The sequence below is a fragment of the Camelus bactrianus genome, chromosome 16 (genome assembly GCF_048773025.1).
Source record: "Camelus bactrianus isolate YW-2024 breed Bactrian camel chromosome 16, ASM4877302v1, whole genome shotgun sequence".
Classification (NCBI taxonomy): Eukaryota; Metazoa; Chordata; class Mammalia; order Artiodactyla; family Camelidae; genus Camelus; species Camelus bactrianus.
Window position 1 is genome coordinate 46227243 of NC_133554.1, and position 16732 is coordinate 46243974.

The window sequence follows — 16732 nt, forward strand, 5'->3', positions numbered from 1 at the left end:
TAGGCTTCGGGTCCAATCGAAACCTTCATTTCCCCTAACTTTTCTTCCTCCCACCTCTTTTTCATATTTAAAAACTTTTCTACATTTCACATCAGCAAAACTATAATTTCCTTGTATTAAAAAATCATTTCTTGTCTGTAGCCTCTTTTGATTAAAAAGAAACTAAGCATATGCCATTATATGAAGAAGACAATTTACACAACTCAACTGGATACTTTACTCTTACTCCTGGCTGATTGATAAGGGCTGTGGTACTAAACCATGACTGTGCGGTGGTTCTCTGTAAAGGCCATTCTCCCTTTGCTGCTGATTGCCTCTCTTAATATTTAACTACCTTGTAACTACTTAGTTGCTTTGAGTGAGGGGATGGAGTAGGTTCAATAAAACCCACACAAATATTGGAGAATCAACTCAAACTTCATGTCTTATTAGTGGTGGGCCAGTGGCATCATCTTTGTATTGGGGCACAATAAATAGCCTTGAAGATGACAGTGTTGTAATTTCTTTAGCATGTTGTCCTTGGAAAAAAAATACAACTATGAGAGCAAAATGGGTGGTCATCAATGTTTATAGTTTCAACTTTGGATCACCTCAAACTTTCCTATACAATGCTATTCCTCACTCATTTTTTAAATGCATTGAATTGTGACATCCATGCATTTGCAGGTGAATGAACATTTTAAGCTCTTATACAATGGCATACCTACCAGTCAAGAGTTTATTTTCAGCAGCATCTCTATTTTCAGTATTTTTAAAAATAACTATTTGAATATTTTATTACATTTTTAGATAGTAGTAGTAAGAAGCCTAGGTTTCCTAAATGTAATAATTGAGCAAAGATGGAGTCATTAGCTATATATAAAGCAGGGACTCTATCCTCAGTCAGGTTGATGCTAATGAGGACAAAATTAGAAAATAAAATACATGCTGTAAATACTTTATCGAAGATCATATCTTAAACATGAGTTACAAGTAGAACTTGAATATTATTTTCAGCTTTCTGGGGAAAAATTCTCTTGTAATAAGTAGGACATTTAATTTTTTCACAGTCAACTTTTTTATAAGTTACCAGGAATGTATTAAGAAACTGAACAGAAATGGGTAGGAAATAAACTTAGGGAGTTCCAGGATTCTGTTGTTGTTGTTTTGTTCTTTTCTAATGGAGGTACTGGGGATTGAACCCAGGACCTGTGCATAGTAAGCATTCACTCTGCCACTGAGCTAGACCCATTCCCCAAGGGAGTTCTAAATGGAACTTTATTTACCCTCCTTTTCCGGTCCAAGTGTCTTTTATAGAATTTACATTATCAATACTAAGTATCTTCAAACGCTGTAGAGATGTGAGGAAGAGGTCTATGCCCAAAACAGTACCAAACATAGAGGTGCTTTCTGCCTGTTCTTCTCTGTTTCCTTTGCGGACTTCCATTTCTCCAAAGAAAGGTGTTTCTCAAGTTTCAGCGATAAACTAGGGTGTCTGATTTATAACGGTAAATGTATTTTCACAGTTTCAAGTTGTTATGAATTGAAAGGGCATAACAATAAGGTAAGGGTTCTTTGAGGAAGGTTGGTTGAAAGGTCAACTTGGTCCATAGCATTGTCCTCAGTTTGACAAGTTCAGAAATTCTAGCCTGTCCATAACACAGAGTTAGATTCTGAAAGGGTGGCTCAGGCTAACTCAACCCATGAGAAACTGTTATATTTTCCAATGGGCCAATTTTTAATTTTAAAATGCTAAGTTATACATGGATTAGAATGCTTATGGTGGTATGAACAATCTTTCCATCCCCTCTTTTTTACAGATCTTGATTAGTTAATAAATTCAATTCACAAATATATACTCAGCATCTATGTGAGATAGATGCTGAATAAATACACATATACATAATTAATCTATACATATATACATTAATTCTTAGGATAAATAATATTCTTTATTAATTGTAATGAAAATCTTCCTCTTCATTTTCTATTCAAATATTCTAGATCTATATTTTAATTTGGACTTTGTCTCTTACTGTTGGACCTGGGGCAAGTTATTTTGAGCCTCAATGTTTTCACCTAGTAAAACGGGCATAATCTTTCTAAACCTAGAGAGTTTTTATGAGGATTCGATTAAAGAATGTAACATGCAAAGTGCCGAGGCACAGGCCTGTTACACTGACTGATAATAGTCCATAGAGACTTGCCAGAACTTCCACATGTACCAACTTAATCCTCACAACAACCCTGTGAGGTAGGTATAGTTTTTAACCCCCAATTTACAGATGAGTATTTTGAGATCTAGAAATGTAGAATAACTTGCTTATGGTCACACATTTAGTAAATAGTTGAATTAGGATTTGAATGCAGTTAGTCTGGGTCCAGAGTCCTTGCTCTTAAACACCTGTGCTGTACTCCCTCTCCTTGAGTATTCATGGTTCTCCCTATCTCACCTAAATTTCATCTTTCTACTGGCTATTTCCACTCCAGTGACTTTCCATTAGCTTAAATCAGGAGTTCTTACCTGGAGCCCATAGGTGGGTTTCAATTAATATCTATAACCTGTGAATTAATCATACCTCATATATAAATGGCAGAAATGTGGTTTGAACAAGCTTAACCATGGAGAAATTTCAATAAAGGACTAGGGTATGTCCTGGAATCCAGGGATAGGAGTTTAATGGGTCCATGTATTCAAATGCTCTTGAGCATTCTGTTTCTCAGGCTCATGTGTTAGGAAACCATCAGCTAACAGCATCAATAGCTTGTTACTAGTGAGAGATTAACTTGATCCTTTGAATATAAAATACAAAAATTCCAGAAAGGGCTCTAACATGCCCAGCCTGGGTCAAAAGCTCTCTGGTCAATTCCATAGGCATCCATTACAAATTGTGTAACATATATAAGCATGAAGACATTTTTTTTTCTGAAGAAAGGATCCATTGACTCTGTCAGATTCTCAAAAGAAGTGATTTGTAACTCAAAAGCAGTAAAGTACTACAAACACAAAACATGCCAAAACCATCTCTTTCTCTCTTATCTTTCAAGCCAATCCTTCTTACTCCCCTGCTTTTGTCACAGGTACCAAATCTTCTAGACAGTTTGTCTTGTCACCTTGTTGCATTTTGATTTCTCACTGTTCTTTACCCTCTGCATTCAGTTATTCAGAAAGGTCTGTTAACTCTTCTCATGCAATAGCTGTTGGAACTATTCCTTTCTATCTCTACTGCCACAGTTCTTGACTACCAGCTATCCTCTTCTTTAGTTCACTAAATAGTAATATCTTATTAAGCAAATCGCTGTTACCTGTCCCTCCTGGCTTCAATCTACCTAATTAGATGAATGTTTTAAGCACTGTCTTCTTGTCATTTTTCTGCCCAATAATACCTCATGGTATTTCCTTTCCTGGGCAAAACCCTCTGCAGTTTGGTCCTGGCCCACCAACCCAACCTCTTACTGATTTTTTAATCTCCTGATTAGTAAATACTCTTCTATTCATTCACACTTGTTGCTTGCTGGTCAGTTCTTCAGACCTGCAACATGTGTATTTGTAGTTCACACCATTGATTGTCTTCGTTATGAAATAAGAAAGCAACTCATCACCAAAAGGGGTTGATTCTTGCACCTGAGGTGTTATGCTTATTCCCTGCTCTGAACTTTTGTTGTTTCTCCAGGGCCCTTCATGGAATAGTCCTTCTCTCCATCTACATATTTTTCTTATTCTACTTTCCTAAGCAGCAGTCCCATACCATTCTAGTCAAACTTCTCTCTCTCCCTGTTATGAACTATTGCAGAACTCACCGTTTTGCTCATGTGACACAATTCTATAATATGCTGTATTAACATTTAAATGTTTTAAGCATTTTGCTTCCCAAATAGATTGTGAGGATCTAGTAGGCAAGACTTCTCTCAAATTAGTTAAATATGCCCTGTAGCACTTACCACAGTTACAGGCATACAGTAGGCACAAGTACTTGTTAGGCATTTATAAATGTCAATGTAAAAATACATGGTTTTGCTTATTCATATTATACATGAATTTTTCACTTTCCAAAAAAGAAATGTCCTAGAAACTTCTTTTAAGTAGTAGCTCCTCTGTGTGGAAATGCTTTTAAGTGTTAGTCTGGAAATTAAGTATTCCTCAAAAAGGCTGAGGTTAGACTTGGTGGGGAAAATGTTGAAGCTACTGAGTTAGAAGTTATCAATTGCAGGTAAAAAGAAACGAGAGTATGGAAAACAATCAATGAGAGGGGGAGAGTATAGCTCATTGGTAGAGTGCATGCTTAGCATGCTTGAGGTCCTGGGTTCAATCCCCAGTACCTCCATTTAAATAAACAGATAAACCTAACTACCTTCCTCCACAAAAACAAACAAAAATAAATAAAATAAAAGTATTTAAAGAAAAAGAATTGAGAAAAATCTCTTTTACATCAACTTTTCAGGAATATTTTCATTGTGTAACATGGTTCACATTTTTTAAAAAGATGTATTCTGTGTTCTCATTTTCATTTTACATAGCATCATTCTGAGGTTAACTGATAAAGGATAAAGCTTATGTTTGGGTTCAGATTGTGGCTCTGCTGGCCATTCAGGGTGACCCTGATCTGGTCATTTAACTTCTCAGAGTCTCTTTTCCTCCCTTATCTAGAAAGCTGAGATAACAATACTTACCTGATAGGATGGTGTAAGAATTAAATGAGATAGTATGTGTGTGTGTGTATATGTATATATATATATGGCATTTAGTAAAGTATTTGCAGCCAGCAGGCAATCAATCAATGGCAGATGTTATTACTTTTTATTCAATAGGGAGAGAGTTAGAGGAAAAGGTGGGCCTAATGGTTTACTGAAGAGATTTGGAGGTGCCAGGGAAGACACGCTGTACGCAGAGATGAGGGACTGTGCAGAGTTGATAGAGAAAGGAAGGTCATTTTGAATGGTATAGATGGCACTGAAACGTTGAGAGGGATAGGGTATGGTTGAGCTACTTTATGGACAATTATTTATAGGTTTTTCTTACATGGCATACATTATGTTTCCAAGTTCAAGTTATAGACTAAATTATCATCTTGACTGGAATAGATTTTCAGTAGGTTAAAAAAAGATAGCATTCTCAGGATTCCAGGTATTAGTGACAGAAAAGGAAATCAGGGTGAGGAGTTGAGAACAGAGGTGCCTTCTCTCAACAATGTCGCTCTCTATCTCTGCAGTACCCGACCCTTACCTCTATCAGGGACAGACTGTTTCCTCCACAAAGAGTGTGGCGGCAAACTGCAAGACTTAACAGCAGAACCATGTGGAAGAGAATGTGCTGAGTAGAATCATGTTAGATGATCAAAGCAGCAAAGCAATAAGTTCATTTCAGTGGGCACTGGCACTACTCAGTGTGAACATGGGATCTTGGAAAGGTCAGCCAAAAGAAGTGGAGACTGATCTTTGGAAGTATGGTGAGGATAGTGAGTCAGAGTTACTCACTTCATCAGAGCAAGAGACCCTGTGGGTCACAGCTATTAGAGCTTACTGTGGGAAAATCCAATAAAGAGCTCTGCTGCTAAAACTGAACAATTATAGTGTTTTTCTAATTTCCAGGAAGAATGGATTTAAAGGTTTTCATTTTGTGAATTGTTGTGAAACTTTTGGTACTTTGTACCTTGTGAAAAGTTGCAAATTTTAAAGGAAAAATGCAGACATATTATTTCTTTAAAATACATTACTTTTTAATATGTGGGAGATCTGCATCAATGCAATAGAGCCAGATTTAGTGGTAGTAAAACTGTGTCAAGTCCATATGGCAGAATTCAATCTAATAATATTTCATGGTGTTCCAAAATGAGCACCATAATTTCTAAGTAGCGCCACCTGAACTAGTTTGAACACCAACACATTACACCCCTGACTGCCTTTTGTTATTTCTTGGGGAAAGGAATGTTGTCAGCTCAGTGGAACTCACAGGCAAAGGCTAAGGTACAAAGTGATCTTTCAAATAAATAAAAAAGACCAAAAGAGAACTAAATAGGGTAAATTTGAGTGCAAGAAGAATAACAGAAAAATAGCTAATGTTTCATGAGCACCTATTATATACCAGGCTCTGTGATAAGTACTTTTCAAATACAATTTCATTTAATCTTTACAACCATCTTGTGAGGTAACATTACCCACAGTAGATAAGTTGAAGAAAAAGAAGGCTGAGACCTGCTCAAGGTGACACAGCTGGTAAGTGGTGGTTGACAATGAGATTCAAATCCAGGTTTCCAGACTCCAATCATAATGACGTTGCAATGCTTCTTTTCGTGTATACAATTTTAAAAAAAACCCTCTAAAAATTGAGATACAGTAAAGCACACAAATTGTTTTGCATATATTAACCCTTATAATCAAGAGCTAGATCAAGGTATTGAATATTTCCAGCAATCCTGAAGGCTCCCTCCTGCCCCCTCTCAGTCAGTTCCTCCAAAGTAATCACCATTCTGCCTATATCACCACAGATGAGTAGGTTTTAATTAGAAAAATTTAACTTTTTGGAGTTATTGCCAAAAGATTCCATATACCAATCCCTCACTTTGCCATTTTAGCTGTAGTATTCAAAGCTATTCTAGCTCTAACTTTTCAAGCACTCGTTGTAGAAACTAGCTGTTGGAAATGGCTTCATATTCAATTTCTTGCATTATTCTGAAATACTAATTTTGAAAAAAAAAACACCAAAGAAAATCCTGGATGAAGTAGATTCAAAGGAATGTTATCAAACCAATCTTAGAACCACCACAGACACAGGTTGCTTGACTGAAGTAATTTGGTGCATCTATTTACAATCATGGTGTCTCATTAGGGAATGGATGACCACGAAAGGTGAACTCAGTTTATGGAAGGAAGGACTAGCCAGGTAGAGTAGGTAACAGTGATTGCTTTGCATCATCTTACAGCACACACAAAAAATTTATGTCCAGATATCCAACACAGTTGACTTGCTGTTCTATGACGCAGGGGAAAGGAAGGGTAAAGAGGAAGAAGATCTAGGTTGAGGGAAGTGGGCAAAATATGACCTTCAAGAAGGCTTTATTGTGGTGGCTTTCTGTGTCTTGCCGACTAGCTCCTAAAACCCCCTGACTTCTTGTCCAACCTGGCAGTGACGGAAGGAGCGTCACAAGTTCACCTCAGGCTCTCAAGCTGTGGCTGGTGAGTTTCAGCAGTGATTCTAGATAATATATCTCCCTTATTTCACCCCCTTCTCCACTCCCCCTTCCCTCAAATTTCTGGTTTTGCACTTCATTCTATTTCCCACACCAGCCAACGATGGCACTTTGAAGCAGTCCACAGATTACAACTGAGCATCAGGGAAAGAATCTGTAGCGTTCGATGACTCTAGGAGTGATATGTGTATTAGGGAACTTAAATAGGGGAAATCTAGAGGAACGTTCTGGCCATCAAAGCAGCAGGACAAGCCCAGAAGTGGGGGCACGTGACAGCAGCAGCACCTCAGGAGTGACATCACCCCTGGGGGCGGAGCCGAACCATCCAGGGCCTTGTCTGCCACTGAGCGCCACTCTCCGCCCCAATGAATGCCCACGACCCCACCAGTCAAAGCCCCCTGAGGAAACAGAAATGCCAAGACCTCACAGAGCGGCAGAGCCAGGACCCAACCTCTTGGCTGAGAGAAGGGTTCGGTCTTCGCTCTCTCTCCCTGCCGCTCCCCAGCCCCAAACTGTGGAGGGGGCGGGGGCGCGCGCACTCCACCACGCACGCGCCCCCACGCACGCGCTCTCCCTCCGCGCTCGCGCTCCTCCCCACCCCGGCCCGGAGGGGGCGGGGCTGCGGGCGGCCTCGGAGGGTGCGACGCCCCCGGCGCGGCGGCGGCGCTAGCGAGCGGCCGGCCGGGAGCGGGTTGCTGGGCGCGCTGTTCCGGCGGGGCCCGCTTGCACAGCCGCCTCGTGCGAGCCGCCAGCCCGGCTGGGGAAGCTGCGAGCGCTCCGTGTGCCGGGCCCGGGGCTGGTGGCGCTACCCTCCCGCCGCCGCCCTCCGCGCCTCTTCCGAGCGGCCCCGCCCCCGTTCCCATCCCCCTCACGCTCACCTCCTGGCTGTGCCGCGCGCGAGGCGGAGCGAGTCGCCCGCCGCCGCCGCCGCCGCCGCCGCCGCCGCCGCGGTGCTGAGGGGCGAGAGCCTGTACCCGCGCCGTCGCTGACAGGACTGCCGCGGGCTGCGCTCGCCGCCGGGAGGCCCCGCCGCGCCTTTCCCGGACGCAGACCCACCGCGGGCGTCGGAGCGCAGCGAGGTGCTCTGGGATCGCGGGCGGCGCCGGCGGGCGGCGCGATCCTCACAGGAGACCCCGGGGACTGGGGCTTGACCCCGAGGTGCAGCGAGCCCCCCTCAGAGCGGCAGGTGAGAGACCCGGGGAGCTGGGGAAGGAAAGGTCGCTTCAGTGACAGGGGCGTTCTCCTTCAACGCCTGGGCTCCAGGGAGAAGGGTGGGGGCGAGCGGGGAGAGCGAAATGGGCAGCGAAGTGCCTCCGGTGTCCAAGGCGTGCGGAAGGTTGGCTCCTAATGTGGCACTCAGGGTGGCTTCGGATGGGTCCGGGATCGATCACTTAGGTGTCACCAAAGGTGTCATGGACTTTGGTACCGAGAGAGTCTCCGGATGACTGGGACCCGAAAGAAGATGCGAGGCAGATTGCTAAACGTGGCAGAGAATGTGGTGCAGAACGAGTTGCAAAATGTGCCCCTAGAATGCAGCATAAAAGTAGTTGTGAAATGTGCCAGGTAAGGCACAGGGTGGATTGGCCTGTGTGGCGTTGAAATTCACGGTTAGAAGTGTTATTAGTGATACTGTTAATTCCTCTGAGAAAGGAGGCGTAGTCTAAGAAGAGATTAGTAGGGTTTATTGCTAGATATTTTATCACAGGAAATCGAGAGGAGCTATGATATGCTGTTTTTTGATACAGAGATAGTGCCCACGTGAAAGAAACAGGCAAACTGTGTTTGGTTGTGAGATGGGAGAGAAAAAAATAGGGCCAAAATAATTCCAGGGTTTGCCGTCAATGTGTAGAGCACTGACACAATTGTATCCTGTGTTCTGTTTCAGGTGTGGAATGTTTAAAATGGTTTTCACCAAACATAAACAATGATAATTAACATTAGGAAGAAGATTTGGTTTTTTGAGTGTCTTTCACTGTCTTTGCTCCTCTCCAAGAAAAGAAAAAAAAAATTAAAAAAAAGAACACCCAAAAATACCCCCAAACCACCTCACATCTTGACCATAATTCTGAGTTCAAGATCATTAGGCAAAAGGAAATTTTTTTTGTATGTGCCCCTTTCTTCATTTTTACACAGGTGAAAATTTCTGGAATGAGGAAAACAAAACAATATGGTGAACAAAAGGGATAAATTTTCAGGCATTTTTGAGGGGTTGAAGCCAAAAGCTATTGCAATGGTTAATTACAGTGAAATATTCTTGATGTTGGGGGGCAAAATGGGAAAAGGAAATTGAATACAGTAAATGTGGCATAAAAAGCAACAACATGGATACTGTCATTGGAGTGCTTCTTGCAGCATTTGCCAGGTAGATCATCTTAGGAATGTGAGCACAGAAATAAAACATTAAATATTCCTTCTCTCTCTTTCTCTCTCTCCCTCTCTACATACACACACACACACAATTACCCACATGCTGCAAAACATTGTGACTTTCATTTAAGAAGAACATCTGTGTTTTGAGAGGGTTGTCAGAACATAGCTGGAATTTCAGAAGTAACAAAAGACAGCTCCATGAGTATTTAATATAACTTATATACATTCAGTGAGTGTCTGTATACTATGAAACAAGCAGAAATATCTGCATGTGTTCATTAGGATATATGAGATTTTAAAATGTGCTTTCTGTTATAATTCTTGTAGAGAAACTGAATTACTTGCTTGAATGTTGTTCTTATAATAGGAACAGTAAGTAATTTGCCAGATAATCTGAAAATTCATACTGATTGGCCTCCTCCTGGATCCAGATTCAGCTATTGAGGGATCATTTGCTTCAAAGACAAAGCTGGATTTTCCTTGGTGATTAATTTTAGGTTTTAGTCTTTTCTGTTGCTGTGTCCCTCACCTTGAGGCTATGTTGAGGCTAAAGCAGAGGAGAGGGCCAGAGGAGAATAAAGAGCAGTTCTGTTGGGTCTTCCTGTTTTGTTCTGACTGTAAGCCATATGTACTGCCACCCCCTACTGTCTGTAGGAAGAGGTGATGCAGAGCCCCATTCTTTTCTTGTTATCACTGCCCCCTTGTGTAAGGGAAGAAATTGATAGTTGCAGTTTGGGAAACAGCTCTGATTGTTCTTCATAGAGTGGTTATGTAGATTTATGACCATCTATACAGAGTTGCCGGGCTTTAAACTTACCGTTAGTCAGGCTTCATGTTTAATGTCCATTTTTAAAAGTAGCTTATTTTAGTCAGTAATTCAAATTGCTCAGAATGTTTTCAGTATGTTTGGGAAGATGGTGCAGTGTTATTACTAGTAGTAGTACTAGCACTAGTAGTAGTGGCTCACCCTTACATAGCAGCTGCTTTGTGCCAGTCCTGTTATACAGGTTTTAATCAGTTCCAGCACCGTATGAAGTATGTACTGTTGTTTCCATTTTACAAATGAGAAACTGAAACACAGAGATGTTAAATAACTTGCCCAGGGTTATTTAGCTAGCAAGTGGAAGAGCTGAGTTTCAATCCAGGAACTCTGGTTCCATACTCTGTGCTCTTCGTCAGTGAACTGTATTGCCTTCTCAATCAAATTAGTATTGACACACATTGTTAAAATGCAGGTGCCCATCGTAAAAAAGCAAATTCTGTAGATGTGGATGAGCCTAAGTAAGTTGGAAGACACATAAATGTTAAGCTTACAAATACACCAAAAATACGGTTACTTATGAATTCTTCAGGAATTTAGTTTTCTAATTTATTTCTGGGATTATGAGTAGAGGAGTATCAGTACTTTCTGTATGGTTAAGGAAGTATTTGTGATGGAGGTTGGCTTTGGGAGGAACTTTAGAGGTACAAAGTTTTACTTTCAAGTAGTTTGGATGTGTTTGTGTATATAGTGTGCAGCAAAGATTTACTGGTGCTTTTGAAGAAATAGTATGTAGATCTCTCTGTTGAGCCACAGAAATAATTTTCTATGGAAAAATTATCTTTTTCCTACCAACTTACATTTTTATGGTCTCTATTTATTTTAAGAAGTAATTAACAAAAGTGGATTGGATGCATATGTATCTTTTGTTTCTTCCTTCAACAATTATTTGCTCAGGTTTTTCCTGCACTTAAGCATTGTTTTATAGATATTGACTACATTTGAAATAATGTTTATAAAAATGTGTACAGTATAAAAGAATAACAATGCAATCAACACTTGTATACTTTCCACCCAGTTTGAGAAGTGGAATGTCACCTCCTGTGCTTGTAACAATTATTTCCTTCTCTTAGCCAAACTTTCTGCCATTCTGTGAATCACATATGTCATGTAATCAAACATTTCCTTCATTTTTATATACATTGACTGATAAGGAAATCCAGTATAATCTACTGATTGTGTCTAAGACTTATTCATGTAATGTTTATGTACTTTAGTATATTTAATAAATTGTCATAGACTCAGATCATGCTCTATATTTATATTGGTTGATGGTTCATTTTAGCACGCTTATAAAACCTAATTTGTTGTTTGCATCTTTATCATAAAGTTTTACTAACATGGTTAAACATTAGTGGATTATTTCCTTCTTCCATCATTGGTTCTTGACTGTCTCTGGCTTTTCCCCTCCTCTTCCTCATAAAGGCCTTTGTTCTTTTTGTGTTTTTCTGAATGACTGTGTGCATTGTTTTGAATGGAGAAGGAAGTAGGCTTAGAAAAGAATATACTAAACCAGTAGTTCCAAAGGGGAATATTAAGGTGGTTGATATTAATTAGATATAAGGAGGAACAAGTGTGATTAGAGGAATGAATCAAAATTCTCTCCTTGTCATATTTCTTTCTCTTACAGAATTACACTGATTGGGCATAGTAGTTCAATTATGTTTGATTGTACTTATATAGAATCACCAATGTTAGCTGTAATATTTTTGCTGATGGCACCCAGATTTTATTTCAAGGAGCTAGACCAAGCTGTTGCAGGTGGCTGTATATTTTCTAATACTAGTCTGATCAAGGTAACAAATACTGTAAAATAGTTTGGAAGCTAGTTCAATTATTTGGACTATTTTTTTTTTCCTCAGCATTGACCTATCTGCTGAGTGCCTGTAGTCATCAAATACTGTTATCATTTGGAGAGTAGGCACTGTGTAAATATATAGTTTAGTCTTTGTTATAATACCATGAAAACTATCACTTGGTTTATTTGAATAGCATCTTTTGTAGTAACTTGTATTAGATGAGGATTGTTTACAATTAAAAATAATGAGTTGAGGAGATGTCTGTATGGTAATAGAGACTTGATGAGTCTAAAAATCTGTGGAGAGAAATATGTTACAAGAAGAGCTTAAAGATTTACAGCAATGTTTCTCCACCCAATGGTTCTTTTTCTTTTAGAGGGATATTTTTACCTTGAGTACTTAAGATTCAAGGTAATATTAGAAGTAATTGTAATACCATAGTTTTTTTTTTTTTTCTGGAAACAAATTTTTTTTATTAGGCCAGTTTATTTTATTTACAAAATCTTTATAGATCATTTGAAAGCTGTGTTTATGGATGTTACAAGTATCAGGTAAGTTGCTTTCTTATGGGCCAAACACTGTAACAGTATCTTGTTATGTTCAGCTTCTGTTTGTCCTTGAATAGTTAAAGGTAAACATAACTAAGTTTAAGAAGTGAAGGAATTAGGTTGGTGTTAGTCGTTATCATGCCCTTTCTTTACCCTTTCCTTCCCCATAATATCAATTTCTGTCCTCATTCAGTACATGGTATATCCTACCTCTCAGACGCCTTTCTTTCGATCAGAACTTGGGAGATTCTGATGTCAGTCATTTAAACTGAGTAGTTGCATTATAGTGAATAATCTTGTTGGTATGTTTTTTAAAAATCTAATCACCTTAGTAATGATTTATCTGACAGTTTCATCTTGTGCCTCCTAATGACACTCATGTCTAACTCTGAAGAAGTTTCTAACAAAATGTATTATTTGATCCTACTTTTTTTTTTTTCCTCAAAAGAGATATCCCAAGTAGAGAGGTTTGGAGCACAGATATAAAAGAACATTTTTCTTTGTTTGCCCTGGTCTCAGTCTCTCATATACATCTTTTATATTAAAAAGGTTATTGCTATATGAAGAAAACTTTGACTTTTGTATATTAGTCTATTATACAGACATATTATGTTTAAGGTATATAAGTTGAGTTAGATTTGTTATGTTGGAAAATCGGGGGATTTTTGTGCAGTGAATTAATACATTAAATAATTCATTTAAATATTTATTGACTACCTTTACTAATTTACCTTCACTAATATAGTCTTTCAGTTTAAGGTGGGAATTTCATATTCTTCCTTAAATAAAAGCTAAATTTGTAATTCAGAATTCTGTGTCCTAGATATTCATTCTACCTCTGGGAAAAATATAGTTGAAAAAATGTTTTAAAGTTTGTCCCTTTCCTAAAATTTCACTGGCCAATGTTGGTAACTTTCACCATTTTCTTTACCTTGGCAAAGGTATCAAGAAAAGGAAGACAGTGACTTATATGTTTCTTTTTATAAGTATCAGCAAGTACTGCGGACATAAAATTCACAAAGAAAAGTGTATAAGCAATAATAATGGAAAACTTCTGTTATTCCAAACAGATGTCTTTGGACTGGGTAGCCATGCTTATTTCCTTGTCTGTAATCCTGTGCTTGCATTCTCATATATGATTATATCAGATAATATATCTTATTATAGAGATTCACAACATGAAGAAATATGACTCCAGTTTTTTTTTTATTGCTGTGGAAACTCCCTTTCCCACCTATGGATCTAGCCTTATAAGCAGATTTGTAAGTTATTAAATTTGGAAATGGGAGCGGGTATGTAGATACTGTGATTTAATCCCTTAGGCATGGAGAATCTGCCTCAGATCGCAGCAAATTCTCTTTGCCTACATGAAAGAAGTCTTTTCTTAGCCTTTTGTTCCTAATCTTGCGTTGTAGGGTCTCACAGTTTCTAACTTTAATTGCTAAAATTTGGTAAGGCAAAGCTGAAGAAGCTTGATGGATATTTGTACTCTAGAAATCTGTTTCTGTTCAAATTCCATGGAATCCTGTAGAGCTCCCTAGGATTGTGAATTAGGGTGAATGAAGGTAATTAACTTTAGTAGACATGTGGGATGAAGACTTACTACACACTCAAATTCTGCTTCAGCATCAGAGAATCTTAGCTGTTCCTTTTTAGGGATTTAAAGAGGAAGAGAGATGAAAGTTGTTGTTCAGACATTGCTGTATTATAGGATGACAGTAGTATTGTTCAGTTGTAAGAAGCTTTTGAAATTCTACAGTCGTGAGACTCATTTTATAGTAGAGAGAATGAATTTGTGAGTTTTTGAATCATGAAAACACGTTCAAATTATCGCTCTGTCACTTACTAGCTGCATGAGGGGCTAAAATCTCTCTTGCAGGGTTTTGATGATGATGAAATGAAATAATGTCTGAAAATTCTTAGGACAACGTCTGGTACTTAATAAATGGTAATTTTTATTAGGTTTTGGAAAGTGTCCTGGATTTCTGTTTTTTGATGTGTGTTTTACATCGCTCCTCTCCACAGTATTTTATTAAGCATTGTCAATTCAGCTTTTCCTTGTTATTTTGTCTTGCTATCCTTTTCAGCCCAGCAAGTCATTTTTTAAAAAACCTGTGGTAATTTGGCTACTCTTAAATTTTATTTGTGTCTTGAAATTTTCTTTTATGCAGGATTTGATGAGAGCCCAGAGAAAGAGTTGTTGAGTAACTAAACTTAAAAATAGAAACTCTTAGGAGGGAGATGCTGTTGGGCAAACTCCTGGTATGTGTTTCTTTTTGGAGTATTTCCCTTTAAGCACCACAAACTGGACAAAAATTAATTTTTACTCTCCTCTGTAAAATAGCAAACCACAGCACTTCTTAAGACAGTGAGCCCTTTGATAGTTCTTTTTTCCTATTTGATCATGTAAACATTTTCTATTTTTATAAACACTTCTCATTTTTTGTGAATAACTGGAACTTTTTCTGTGTGATAACTTTATTCCTTTCCCCCTACCCCAAGGACCATGTTGTTAGCTTTTTGTAATTTTTCTTTATTTTCTTTTTTTTTTAAAGATTTGTATGTAACTATCGGTCAAGGTGGTTGGTTTTCTTTTGTGATCTGCTTAATAAAAAGAACTGTCTGTTTACAGTATAAAATAATACACCAGTAAAAGTTTGCCCTCTTTAATATAACAAGCTACCTATTAAAAATCTTATTTTTCCCCAAGCTTCAATTATTTGTGTAACATTTTGCCCATTTCTGCTAATTTGTGTATATATCATGCTTACAGTTATTCATTGACTATTTTTCTTTAAATGGACTTGACTCACTTTCTTAGTTTTATCCTTGGTTGTCATAATATCCATAAACTGATAAGTTTGTGCTAGTTACAAAATAAAAACTAGTTCATCCTGAAGACATCTTGCCTAATGCACTTGAAAAAGACCACTTATTCTTCTGTTTGCAACCATTAGAATAAACAAACCAAGGGTGAACAAAGAAAAAGTATTTTCCTCTCCTTCTCCACTTTTACTCCTTGGGGTAGTCAGTTAACCAACACTTAGAGTGTTTTTTAACATCTTTCTCTTTGCTCAAAAACAGATAAGCATATATACACACATATATAGGCTTTTTGTAACTTGCTTTATTCATTTAAGAATATATCATGGCTATCTCCAGTTTAGTAAATGGAACTCTAATTAAAAAAAGCTGAATAACATTCCATAGTGTACTACACCATAATTTATTCTGTTGTTCCCCAACTGATGGATGTTAAGATTGTTTTCATTTTTTTTTGCCATTATAAACATTAGTCCACTCTTACTCATGACTAGACAAGCAAACATTTTAAATAAAATATTAGCAAAATAAATCCAGCAGTGTTTTTAAAAGATAATACATCATGATCCAGTAGATTTCATTCCGGGAAGGCAAGGACAGTTAAATATTAACAATTTATTAACAAATTTCAAGATAAAAACCGTATGATTATCTCTTTTGGGGTAAGTTGGGGGACTCTGTGCTGTATTTATATAAAATAGCACAGGGAGATGTCTCCACGCAGAGAGTAGTCTTAAGTTTTGAACAGTTCTTTGATCCTCAGAGTTGATAGACAAAAACTTTTTTTTCCTGGCATCTTTGGGAGGGTTTTCTGGTATCTGGGCCTTGACTTTGACCTTGGCCTCACTACTGGCCTTTGGTTGCCAAAGCCTGGTACTCCTGACACTATGGACGTGAGCACATTTCCAGAATCTGAGATGGATGATATGGATGAGTCTGTTCAATTTAGGGCTTGGCACCTTTTAAGATCTTGTATTTGATTACTTTGGGCTAGTAAGTGCCTTGTTGGCTTCTGTACAGGTGCTCATTGTCTTGGAAACGTTGGCCTGAATCTTTTTGAGGCCTTTCTTCTTATACTTGTTGGCAGAATATGCATTCCTTAGGATCTAAGTTTCTTGAAGTATTTCTCAGACTTATCATACATGATATTGTTCATGGATTCTGCCATATCTGTGTTGCCAGCCACCAACTCTGGGAGTGATGGAG

The 16732-nt window shown here is 38.4% G+C and overlaps 1 protein-coding gene across 6 annotated transcripts in view; it reads left to right on the forward strand.

Moving 5' to 3' along the window:
* Window positions 1-7856: 7856 nt before the first annotated feature.
* Window positions 7857-16732, forward strand: part of TANC2 (tetratricopeptide repeat, ankyrin repeat and coiled-coil containing 2) — a 304614-nt gene continuing 295738 nt past the window's right edge. For all 6 annotated transcript variants that reach the window (XM_010956001.3, XM_010956002.3, XM_074343434.1 and 3 more), the window contains exon 1: window positions 7857-8352. The gene's annotated coding sequence lies outside the window, so the exon portion shown is untranslated. The remainder of the gene's footprint in view (window positions 8353-16732) is intronic.